Source organism: Pholis gunnellus (genome assembly GCF_910591455.1).
Source record: "Pholis gunnellus genome assembly, chromosome: 10".
In the NCBI taxonomy this organism is placed as follows: domain Eukaryota; kingdom Metazoa; phylum Chordata; class Actinopteri; order Perciformes; family Pholidae; genus Pholis; species Pholis gunnellus.
This window is the reverse complement of record NC_136537.1, coordinates 24,197,221-24,209,222: the sequence shown is the minus strand read 5'-3', so window position 1 is coordinate 24,209,222 and position 12,002 is coordinate 24,197,221. Positions and strand designations below refer to the sequence as shown.

The following is a 12,002-nucleotide window of genomic DNA, read 5'->3' as shown; positions in this document are numbered from 1 at the left end:
CAACTTGTTGGCAGCGATGCCGATGACAATAACTATATAGAAATACACAACCTTCTCTCTGATGGTCTTGTTTTTTTATATGAATATCGTTTATTTAAAAATATTGAGACAGCATTATGTTTTCCGGTGTATATTTGCATTATTATTAGTAGAGACAGTCGGCGGAGGAGCTCAGCTGTGTTTTCCTTCTGCGCTACGTTCAGAGAAGCCTCACCCAGTGGGGCCTCCACAGGACAGGTTCACAGTTTGGGGGGGTGATCTCACTGTCAGGTCCTGGTTGAGTTCGTTGGCCCCTGACCGGGCCCGGCTCAGGTCGCCTCCCTCTACAGTGTGTTCTGCAATGAGGCTTAATGGGCCTCTTAGTGAGGAGACCGGCAACAGATGGTGTGGGGGACAAAACCACACAGCTGGATCATTAAACACACAGTATTTATAGTATAACAGCTTGTATGAGGTTATTTTGTCAAACGCTTTTTATGTTGACTTCTTGTTGTCTTCTTCATTCATGCAGTGTATGAAAAAACCAACACCTTAACATACCGTCAAGGTTCAAGACTCATTATCATCGTGTTTAGCCATGTTTGTGTGCACTTGATGACTTAAAGTCCAATATTTACTCTCCTTTTAGCTCCGGTTTGGTGGTTTTCCATTTTATTCACACGGTTGTCTTTAACTTTCTGCTGCTTGTTCTTAGACTGAAACCAATAAGATGAAAGAGACTAAACTGTCTGTGCTGATTCACAGTTAGTTCAACACGAGAGGCCTTTTCCTATCAAGTGTTTCATTTCAGTCCTTGTTAAGATAAAAAAAAATAACCACTAAATGATTTTACGATACCACAAAAATATCATTAGCTGTAATAACTGTGTTTCATTTACACATCAGATTATTGCCAGATGAAACGAGTGTAGAATCAGGTGCTGAAGGCAGTGTTGTATTGTATGTAATCTTAAAGCCTTGGTGCTGCCGTGTGTTTGCCCAACGGGCAATGTTGGAAAAGTTCACGAGACTGGTAGAGTGCAGAGAAAATTAGAAAAGGAAGCATTGCTACGGCCTAAACGTCATCTGACTCATCTCATTAACGCAGTTTGACACCCGTTGCGCATGAAAGTAGCAGAGCTGTGGCATGTGTCGGTCATGCCGCTTGACTCTGAAGCGTTAGAACTGTAGGACTCCCTGCTGGTGTGAGGAAATGTAAAAGGATACGGTCGGGTCACCAGGCTGCTGCGTGGAGGATCAAATGCAGGGAAACTGAAACCTGAATGACACTCATGAAAAGAAGCGCAGGACTTTCACCCAGGAGGGTTTTTAACGTAACTCCTGTACTTAACTAACACCAGCTGTGTGACAAACAGTTGTTTTTTTTAACAAACAGACATATTTTTCTTAACCCAAGCAAGTAAACCTACGTTGAAGTTTATTTTGAAAAGACACGCAGCAGACTAGAGGGGAACCTGGAGCGTCATATTATACATAGTCGATATTTGACGAGTTGGGGATGAGAACGCGTTGGTCTCTTAGGTTTCCAAACTACAAAATACTTCCTCTCTCCTCCTGTATCCAACATGTAGAGGTTACTTAATGCCTAAGTTGCCAAAATAATAATCATATAAAAAATATTAATAATGTAGAATCTACCACATTATGTATCTTTTTTAAATTTCTTGCAATAGTTCCTCACTGAAAAATCAAAACAGAAACAGAGATATCACATTTTTCGTTCCACACTTTCATTTTTCCTCTTCATCTGGCGCCTACATTACCCACGATGCAACTCGAAAGGCAACAGTCCGCTGAGAGATTCAGGTTTCTTGCGTTAGCAGCTAATGAAGCCCTGAGATTCAAGCAGAGATGAGGAGCTGCTACAGGTCTGGTAGACTCTCTTCTTTGCCTAAATCAAAGGTCACATTCACATTATCAGCTGATTGCAGGTTCTTGATTACTAATTACATTAAATTAATTGATAATTAACATTAGGTTAATCAAGACCCAATGGAAATCTAAATGACATTGCGTTGTTTGAACTTGAAGTGAGTGGGTAAGTTTCACTTCCTGGTTAATTAAGTGACTCAATAGAACTGAAGGTCACTCTTCAGCCTCTCAGAGTATTGATCAAAGATGTCTTCTCACATTTGTATCTCCTTCTGTGGCTCTGCCATTATCTTCAGAGTAAAATTGACACGTAATGTACCGTATTATCTTCAAATCCCAAACACAAAAAGGATTTCATGTTTCTCTCAGAATTGTATTGTTAGTTAAGGGAAACTGCTGGAACAATAGATGACCATCGGCCATCAAAACTCCTGAAAAAACCTGAAATTATCTTATTTTTATTTCATTTTTAAGCATTTTTGACCCTCCATTATCAATTCACTTGTAAAGAAAAGAAGGGAAGCATTTAGTATACACATATTGTATATATCGAAGCTGCATGTGTAATATTATGCTGATATTTTGGTGTTGAAGCCGGGGAGGAACATAAACATACTGTTATCCCATTAAGTCCATTTGCGAGATGTCAAAGATGACTAAACATTGTGCTGTTTGACAGTCAAAACCCAAACATGGACGTATTTCATAATAAACTCAAGCTGCTCTTTTAGATCGTCCACAGCACAATGTGTGCCATTAATGTAATGGCAGCTTTCAGTCACCTTTTCCTCTGATTGTGGTCCTACGAGCGAGAACGCTTTGTGCCTCGGAGCTGGTGATTTGAGAAGAGCTTCTCGCTCCTGTTGGTTAATGTAGTCTGATGTGATTGAATCATAAGTCTCTCTGGAAAGACGTGTGACCTCATTCAGTCCGCATCCCGTGCCAATTTTAATCTGAGAAATTTTCTTTTTTCTAATCCCCTTTTATATTATCCCAGTAGTTATGTCCTGTTTGTTTGTTTTTGTATTTCCTTGGCTGAATGTCTCAAAAACCTATTTCTTTGGTTTATTTAGCTTTTCTCCAAGAGATAAATGTCATTTGTTGGTCTGGTTGTTAAGCCCTCCGAGACAATATTGGGATTTCTCTTTCTAAACAAACTTGATCAGATTTGGTATAAACTTGTTTTATGACCCGAGGAACGAGGCATTTGCTTCTGTATGCAGAAACACCTGCAGTACTTCATGATGAAAAATACACATCTAGGAGATTGTGCAGCCGTGTTGGAGGTCTAAGTCTGTGTGGTCTGTGTTTACATCATCTGCTGATTAGTTCCTGTCCATCTGTATGAAGTGTGTGTGTGTTCCTCGGTAGATGTGGCCTAATGCTTAAGGTCGCTGAGAACAAAAGGTTCCTACTCATGTCGTAATACATGTCTTTATCAACATACACAAAAACCTCACACATTCTGTGTGTGTGCTTTTGTATTTCAGATTTTGTTTCACTCATTGATTGTGAGAACATTTTGTAAGGTGAAGACCAGCCACACAGTGATGTTTTAGATTTGGTTTTAGGGTTGAGAATTATTAGAATTTGAGTTATCTGTGCTAAACAGATACAGAGTTTATATATCAAGGGCTTTTATTTTGAAAGGTAAGAGCGAAAGGAGTGTGGATCTGGTCTGCGCTGCCTTTATCAAGGTTGAAAAGAGTAATAAAGTGTGCCGTGTTGTTGTAAAACACTAGTGTAAGTTGATGACAGGTTGATGCTTTATTTGTGGGGCAAAAAAAATCCTCACTTTTTGACAAATAATATTCACATTCTGTGAGAAAGTACTCATGAGAAAAACAGCAGTTGGAAAAAAAGATATAATGTAAAAATAATGGTGTGTAAAGGCCTTCAGCTCTCCTTGGTTGCAGGCTCAGGTTTAAGTAGGTGTCTTGTTGTGGTGGTCAGAGTGACGGTCTCCATATGGGAGTACAAACATGAACGCGCGTGTGTGTGTGTGTGTGTGTGTGTGTGTGTGTGTGTGTGTGTGTGTGTGTGTGTGTGTGTGTGTGTGTGTGTGTGTGTGTGTGTGTGTGTAACGCGGAGGGAACAAACCTCACCCGTCGTAACAGCTGCCCTCTAACAGCCTGGCACGACGCCCTCCGAACCCTCTGGTTAAACCATTAGTTCCAGTTGCGTTGGTGTTAAAGCCCCTCCGAACACATCCGGTGTGTTTCCCACGTGGACGAGCATTAGCACATATGGAGCCAGCTGAAAGGTCGCCTGTCTGTGTGTGTGTCTATTTAAAGTGAATGTGGCACACACGCTATGAACACAGTAACTGTTTCAAATAGTCAACTACTGGTTTTAGACTTTATTAATCCTAAATGTCACTGTTTGTTTTTAAATCATAATTACTTTAACATAATAATACTGCAACAAAGATTTAACTTTTACCAGACTTTCATCTTGCTTTATCAAAACACACTTTTATTTTTTGTCAAATCTACATTTTGAACAGAACACCAGTGTGTGCTTCAACTACATACAGTTTATCCTCCAATAAATAACATTTTGTTGGATTATCCAATCCTGGGTCACTGTAAATATCATATAAATGCATCTCTATCGTACTATGCTACCTCCATCTGCTGCACCAACGTCTTTCTAAAGTAATGAAATTACTCTTTCTGGTCCGTGTAGCAGCTGGGTAAAACTGTGACGTTGTGAAGTGAAGACGCTAACTGGCTTTTCTTAACTGGAGTCAATAAATAGAATGGTTGTAATTCACTTAAATAAAGAAGAAACTGGTGCGAGTGGGCCGGCTAAAGACAGTTTAGGCTCAAAACCGGTTAAAGTGAGTCATTATCAGTGTGCTTTCTTGTGGGTTTTCTTTTCTTAGTGCTTCATGTACACTGGTGGAAATATTTGGTATTCAACGTGTTTTGGATTTGGGATATTGAGATATATAGACGTAATCAACATTCACAAGTCTTTGCAAACACACAATGCCATGTGTTTAACATGCAACCACTGTTTCACAGAAGTGAGGAACAAGCTTGACTGTACATCATCAACACTCCCAACTCGTCCCATTCGGACGCTTGGTACATTTTTAAAGCGCTGGATACAGCTTTGGTGTCATTTTGCAACTTGCAGTGTAGACTTCAACACGTGGTTAACGTTGTGAATTCAAACAAAAACCACTTGGTTAGGTTTAGAAAAAGACGTTTTCTAGACGTTACTTAAGACATCGAGTTCGGTACATTACATACGTTAAAATAAGTCAACGGTGACTTTTGTTTGACCCATCTATCCACCCTGAGCGCCTCCCTATGTGGACTATGTGGTCACTATTCACTAGTCACTGATTTTGAGCCATAACTCAGATGCAGGCTGCCTGGTGAAAAAACAAGCTCCTTTATTTACAGGTAGGGGAGATGGAGGCTGGGTGGCGATAGCGCCCAGAAAAGAGCTTCAGGGGAGAAAGCATTGGCAGAGGGAATCTGGGAATGAGAGGTGTCTGGTGGTCTTGACAAACAGGCAAAGTCAGCAGGTTTACCTGGAGATAATCCTGATAACATTTTCTTGGCACTGCATTACGTTAAAAACATTTCCATAAAGCCACAACGCGTGGTCTCGTGGTTGAAAGTCTTGTGTGTGTTGACCCATCCACCTCCCCTCTCACACACAAGAAGTGGTCTTTTTGGACGTTAAATACTGCTTCACTTGCTCTGACTGTTGCTTAGTCATGTGGAAAAAGGCTCCTCATTGCCTTTCAATCGGCATTCATTTAGTTTAGAGCGACAGGCGAAAAACGAAACCAATAGATTGCATTGTGTGACTATTTCACAACCTGCCATCACACTGGGCTGCACAGCAGGTAGGGTTAGGGTTGCAAATATATATATATATAAAGAGTTCCTGATGTGTTTTTCATGGTGCTTAGTTTATTTCCTCCAGGAGGCTGCTGTGCCAACAGCACACTGGAGCTTAATTTTGCAGATTAGCCCCACCTTTTCTGGAAACCTTTGGCTGAACCTCAAGAGAAGTGAACCTTCTCCAACACACAGTTTAACAAACACAGACGAGCCCTCCGCCCCCACGATGCTCCAGTCAGTCCGTCTGCAGGGGTCTGCTGGTCTGGATGTGTCTGCCTCTGTTGTTTGTGTAATCTTCTGTCATTCATTGCCCTCTTCTCTTTTTGTTTCCTCTCATCATTGTGTATTAGATTCACGTCATCCCTCTTGAAGGTGCACAGAACACTTTATCCTAACCTGGTCTGATTTTTCTCTAAATGTGACATTACATCAAAAACGATAGTTATGTTTAGACAACGAAACCACCTGGTTAGGTTTTTTGAAAAACATCATGGTTGGGCTTAAAATAAATATGTACAGTTGGGTTTAAACCTCAACGGTCTCGTGGTTGAAAGTCCTGGGATTTTTGGACATATTCGCCTCCCCTCCCGCATGCCATAAGGTGACTTTTGGGATTTTAAATACTACATCACTGGCTGTGACTGCTGCTTGGTCACGTGGATGCATTTCATTTGTGTGTCCACCAGGAGAAAAGCTCCTGATTGAATTACCATTGGCATTATTTTCAATAGATTGCCTTTTGTGACTATTTCGTAAGCTGTCATGACACTGGGCTGGATGTGCACATGCAGATTGGATCCCCTCCCCTTTCTTAAAAAGCGAGACAGTTGGATCGGACCGGGTTAGACGTGCTCCCAGGGTGAGTCTGTCGCAGCAACACAGGAACAACCCGCCACGACTCCACTCACACTTCTCCCCAAACTTAAGGGGCAGCTGGTGGCTGAACTCTAAATCTTTTATGAGCTTCAATCTGCTGACAGTAATGTTCTGTCAGAGGCTTCCTTAATGACTGCAGGGGAGACGCAGGCGCCGAGTAAACAGACTTCAGCTCCATTTGGACCAATCGGCCTTCGACTTCACTCGTAAACATAACCATTGACACGGATGTGTTTACATTCATGTGCATTAACTGGGCTGTTGCTCTGGTACACAGCTGTAATGTTAAACACTTTTGATTCCCTGCAGCTGAGTCTCCCGTTCATGTGGCCACGAATAAACCTCTTGACAGAACATTTCTGTCCACTCGCAAAGTCCCGCCCACCGCTCGAACAGCCGGCAACAAACCGACGGCAGCAAACCGACGGGCCTTTTCTGGCGTCTCTGCCTTTGTTTGGTGCCACGGCTTCTGTTGGTATCAGCATGTACCCATAATGCTGTGCAAGAACAAACTAACATGTTTTCACGCTGCAGCAGCAGTGACAGAAAGAAGCCTGGCGTCTTAACAGCGCGACTCATTACCGGAGTATGAGCTCCACTGTTATGTTTTCGTGCATCGGCCCAGAATCAGTTTAGTCTGAGTCGCTGGATTGGCAGTGCATGAAAATGCAGCAATTTGCTGTATCACGTCTGTCTCCTCCTGCTCAGTATTTTTTTTTTTCATTCTTCTGCGATTCTTTCTTTCGCTTTGCTCCATTAGTTTCTCAAACTGTCATCATTCCCCTTCCCCTCCTCTCTGTGTGACTGGATGAGAGCGGACAGACTCCAGTAAGCCCTCTCCGCGGCCTCGTCCATTAGCTCCGTCATGCGTTCAACTCGCCTCACCTCCCCCGACTGTGTCTATTACGCAACAGAGTCGGCAGGCCCGCCGAGACTCGAAGGCGGTGCCAGGGAGATTTCAGACGGGTGGCAAATCAGCCTCATGATGATATGATAATCTGTTCTGGATTAATGAATGCTCGGTTTACGCTGGTGCCATGACCTTCTTTGTACATGTGTAGGGAGAAGGTGGGAAAATCTGCTTCTGTGTGTGCTTAATGTCGCCATGTGAGCTAATCTTTTTACCTCACACATTCCTGTACATTTGTGGTCTTGGTGATTGCATCACTTTCTTATTTAAAGTGCTCTAATTTGAGTTAATATGTAGGAGAACAGCAGTTTATAGGTGACGATATTAAACGATGCAGACAAGGTGCCCCTCTGCAATTTGAGCCAATTCTCGCTGTTGGACGGCTGGGATTGTGCTACATAGATTACTTTTTTTTGGGGCGGGGGGAGAATACATTTTCTTTTCACACTTTATTTTTTGCCTTTTCACCACAGACAGACAACACATACACATAAAAAATAAAGAGGATCAGGATATCTCCTGTGAAATATTCAGGTTGTGTTATCGTTGACATGTAAACATCGTCCATTTCTCCCACTTTGAGTTGTAAACTCCCATTATAGTTCTAATTATTCCATTTTTATCCAAAAATCTAAAAAAATAATTATAAAAAAAAATAATTGTCTAATCAAACAAAAATGTCACGGACCCCCTGTTGAAGACCTCTGGTCTAAGGAGCTGAGGGCTTCAAACAAGATGTGAAACGGGACCTTAGTGAATTTAGAAGCGATGTCAAGAAAACTATAAAAGAAGACTTTAACGAGTTTAAAGTCGAAGTGGTACGTGAGCTGCAGAGTCAAACCGCGAGCATCACCGACGCACAAACCCGGATAGCAGACCTGGAATCAGCCTGAAAGACGCGCTGCTAGAAGGTCGTGAAACAAAACTCGAACATGCACAACACAGCTGTTGACCTGGAGAGCCGTTCAAGGAGACATAATCTCCGCATTTATGGAGTCCCAGAAGATAAAGAAGGGAGATCCGTCACTGAATTTGTCTGGGTTAAAAAGTCATCTTACGCCAAATCCAGCGGGCTCACAGAGCCCCGATCCCAGAGCCGGCTGCGACCTCAACTCCGAGATCAATACCGGTTAACTTTCTACAGTTTAATGTTAAAGAACTGCTACTTAAGAACGCGTGGCAGCAGAAGATTGAACTTGATGGCAGCGACTTCTTCTTTGACAACGACTGTGCAGCGGACATGATGGAAAGACGCAACAAGGCACACGGGCCCATCAAAGCGGTACTGAAGGAGAAGGGGGACCCGGTACCAAGATACGAGTGTACTGGGACTGCGAATCTACGAGAGCGCCGACGAGGCTGCACGCGACCAGAACACACGTGGCATCAAGGTGACGGAGAGGCTGAACGAGGTGTTGCCGTGGAAACGTACCGCCGCGACAGCGCAGCGCAGCCAGAGAGACCCGAGTTCACACGGAGCCAACGAGTTCACACGAAGAGATCGGAGTGAAGTACCAGTTAAGTAATAATGACTCTAGATCTGAAATGGGGTTTTTTCTACCACAAAACAGGGATATAGACCATGTCACTGTGAAACAGGCAACGGGAGAGACAGAGCCATATTCTGTTATTATTTGTAACTGATATTTTCCAACCGGTGGTCTGGAGGTTGAGGCTCTGACTTCTTGTTTAGTTTGGTCTCTCCCAACTGACAACATGCAAACCCCGGCTAATATATTTAGGAGGACTTACGACTCATTTGAGTATGTTTAGGAAACCGATGGAGGAAGCACTCTGTGTCTGCGCTGAATGTTGGACACTTCTAGTAAAGGTGGAATACCAGTTAGAAGGTGTTTCTTCACCACTAGGGAGGGCCCCTACAGTAGAGAGGGACTCTACCCTCCTCCCACCAACAGGGAACCCAAGGGATGGCAAGTTGCATCCTTTTTATTTTCTGAAGTCACATTGTTCTATGTTAAATTGTTCTTTGGTTCATGTTTGTTTTTTTTTGTTTGGGTACGGATTGCAACTTGACTTCATAAACAAAAATGATAGAGAATTTAGTGAGAAGTTGCATTTTTTAATTAAGTAACTTACCTGACAATGCCACCAACGTACAGCGACGAATGAATATCTTAGATTAGCAGATTGTGTGTGATGTAAACACAGGTAACGGTTTTATACATCGGGCAGAAACAGTCACGTTGTCAGGCACTCATTTAAAACCCTGTATATTAAGGTCACAGGTCATTCTAAAGAACACATTTAAAAAACAATTGGAGATGACCAAAGTGCTGCGCAAGCAAGTGAACGGCAAAACAATGGCGAGTAAGATCAGCAAAAGCAACAAAAACAAAACAACAAATGGCAATAAGAAAAAACAAGGCAACATCATAATACGTGCAAACTTTTAAGATACATTTATTGAAAAAAAGAGATGATCAAATACATCCAAACCACTCATGCAACCAAAGGCCATCACGAATGTGTTAATACAGGTAATAAAGATTCCTCATGTATTCACATGTATTCTTTAGCATCACGTACTTGGTACATTAGGGTTCCATAATAACTGTCAAGCTGTATACTTGATGGTGTCCAAAAAGGGCATTGTCTCATACACGAGACAGATTTAATATACGATGCCATGGATTTAATATGTTTAACTGTGATTTACTTTTGAAGCCGGGGGTCCATCTTTTCCCAATATTTAGACATTAGAGCTTCACCCTCTATGAATGATGAAAGCTTATCTTCTGAATCCATATCTATACAGAAGGATGGATGTTTGTACTTGGTTTTGGTACATTGTGTGGATTAGCATGAGCCTGTACACGGTTGGACATGTGTAACTCAAAGGCCACGTCCTTTAGTCTGAGTCTATACGTATTTGAAGATAAAGCCTCCCGACAGCCACATGTATGGAGTTGTACATGAAGATGATTCACCGGGACACTTTCAGAAGTCGTTGTGCTCAAACCGTCTATACAGCTGACCTCTGACCTTTTATCTCCAGCAACCTCTGGTTGTCATCTCTTCATGTGAGCGAGTTGGAACGTGGTGTTGTGTTGATGACATTCAGTCAAAATCCCAAAAGCTTGATCTGTGGATCTCTTATTAATTTAAATCTGTCATCAAGCGATACTGTTGATCATGATAATTATGATTATAGATAACGAAGATAACAAATAGAGGCCATGATGGATTTTTATGAAGGTCTGCTTCTTTAATCCTTAATCCTTAATCGTAATATTTGTCTGTCTTTTCAAAGGTCAGAAGGAAGGACCGCATGATGTATGAATATACAATAATAATAGAGACAATGAAGATGTGAGCATCAGGACAGAAAGTGTGATATCTTCGAGGACAAGCCATCTACATATTCACTAAGTCTCTTTGAATGTAGTGAGTGAATCTCACGCTTCAGTTACTTTTAGATAGTGTTGCATTGTGGGTTGTTTGTAGCAGGTTTTGAGACCTGAATTGTTAACATCGATGTACGCTGTTCCTCGTGACTTTCAGCTGGTGCTTTGCTGTGTTTTCTAGCAAACTACCAACAGTCAATCAGCGGTTGTGTGCATCGCTCACGACACAAACAACAGGGACTTGCTCTTAATTAATAACAGTGAAAAAGGCTTCAAGGAAAATAGCAACATTTGATGACAGGCATGAACTTATATTATTAGTAATTGTGAATGTTCTCAGTTTCTTTATAAAGAAAACGTTCGAGGAACGCTGGAAGTCTGTAGTCATGGCTGTAGATATATAATATACAACAGTTGACTCCAAGTATTCAGTCCAGTGTGTGTGTGTGTGTGTGTGTGTGTGTGTTAAGCATCTTGAACATATGCCATCTGTTAATCCATGATGTAATACAAGTCAGTGTTTACATAGTTGAATGTTTGCTTGGTCTGTGCATCTGTGTGTGTGTGTGAGAGTCAGAATGAATATTGTTTCAGAAGATTATGCTCTTCAGCATTTTTCTGGATGTCACAAAAGTGGGCTCAAGACTACAGCGACATAATGAAAGAGCAAACATCTGTATGTGTGTGTGTGAGTGTTTTTTTCCTCCTGTGTTGCTCATTTCACAACATGAATGAATGAATGAATGCTGCAGAAGATAATGTTCCATGTTGTCTGAGGCTTTGTGTTATTATTCGTAACGTAGGTGATTTTGTTCCTTCTGCTGTTGGATTCGTGCAGAGTCCACATGATGAACTGGTTCTGACAGCTGCCCGTATGGCCGAAGCACAACGGGTTTTGTTATTCAGGGGGTAACTCTGCAGGTCTTCGTCCTCCTCGGCCTCCTGCTGACCTCCCCGTCAGGCCGACCTTCACTGCGCGCTGCTGCACGCCTGTGGAAATTTACACTCACTCAACAGTCAGGCCTGGTTCTGTCACTGTTTCAGTGCAAAGAGGATTAAATACCCAGAATTCTCCAGAACTCAGGCGCTTCTCCCACGATGGTTCCGATCGTC

The 12,002-nt window shown here is 42.1% G+C and overlaps 1 protein-coding gene across 1 annotated transcript in view; it reads left to right on the top strand.

Moving 5' to 3' along the window:
- htr4 (5-hydroxytryptamine receptor 4) overlaps window positions 1–12,002 on the top strand; it is a 140,090-nt gene that overhangs the window by 34,915 nt on the left and 93,173 nt on the right. The window lies entirely within an intron of this gene.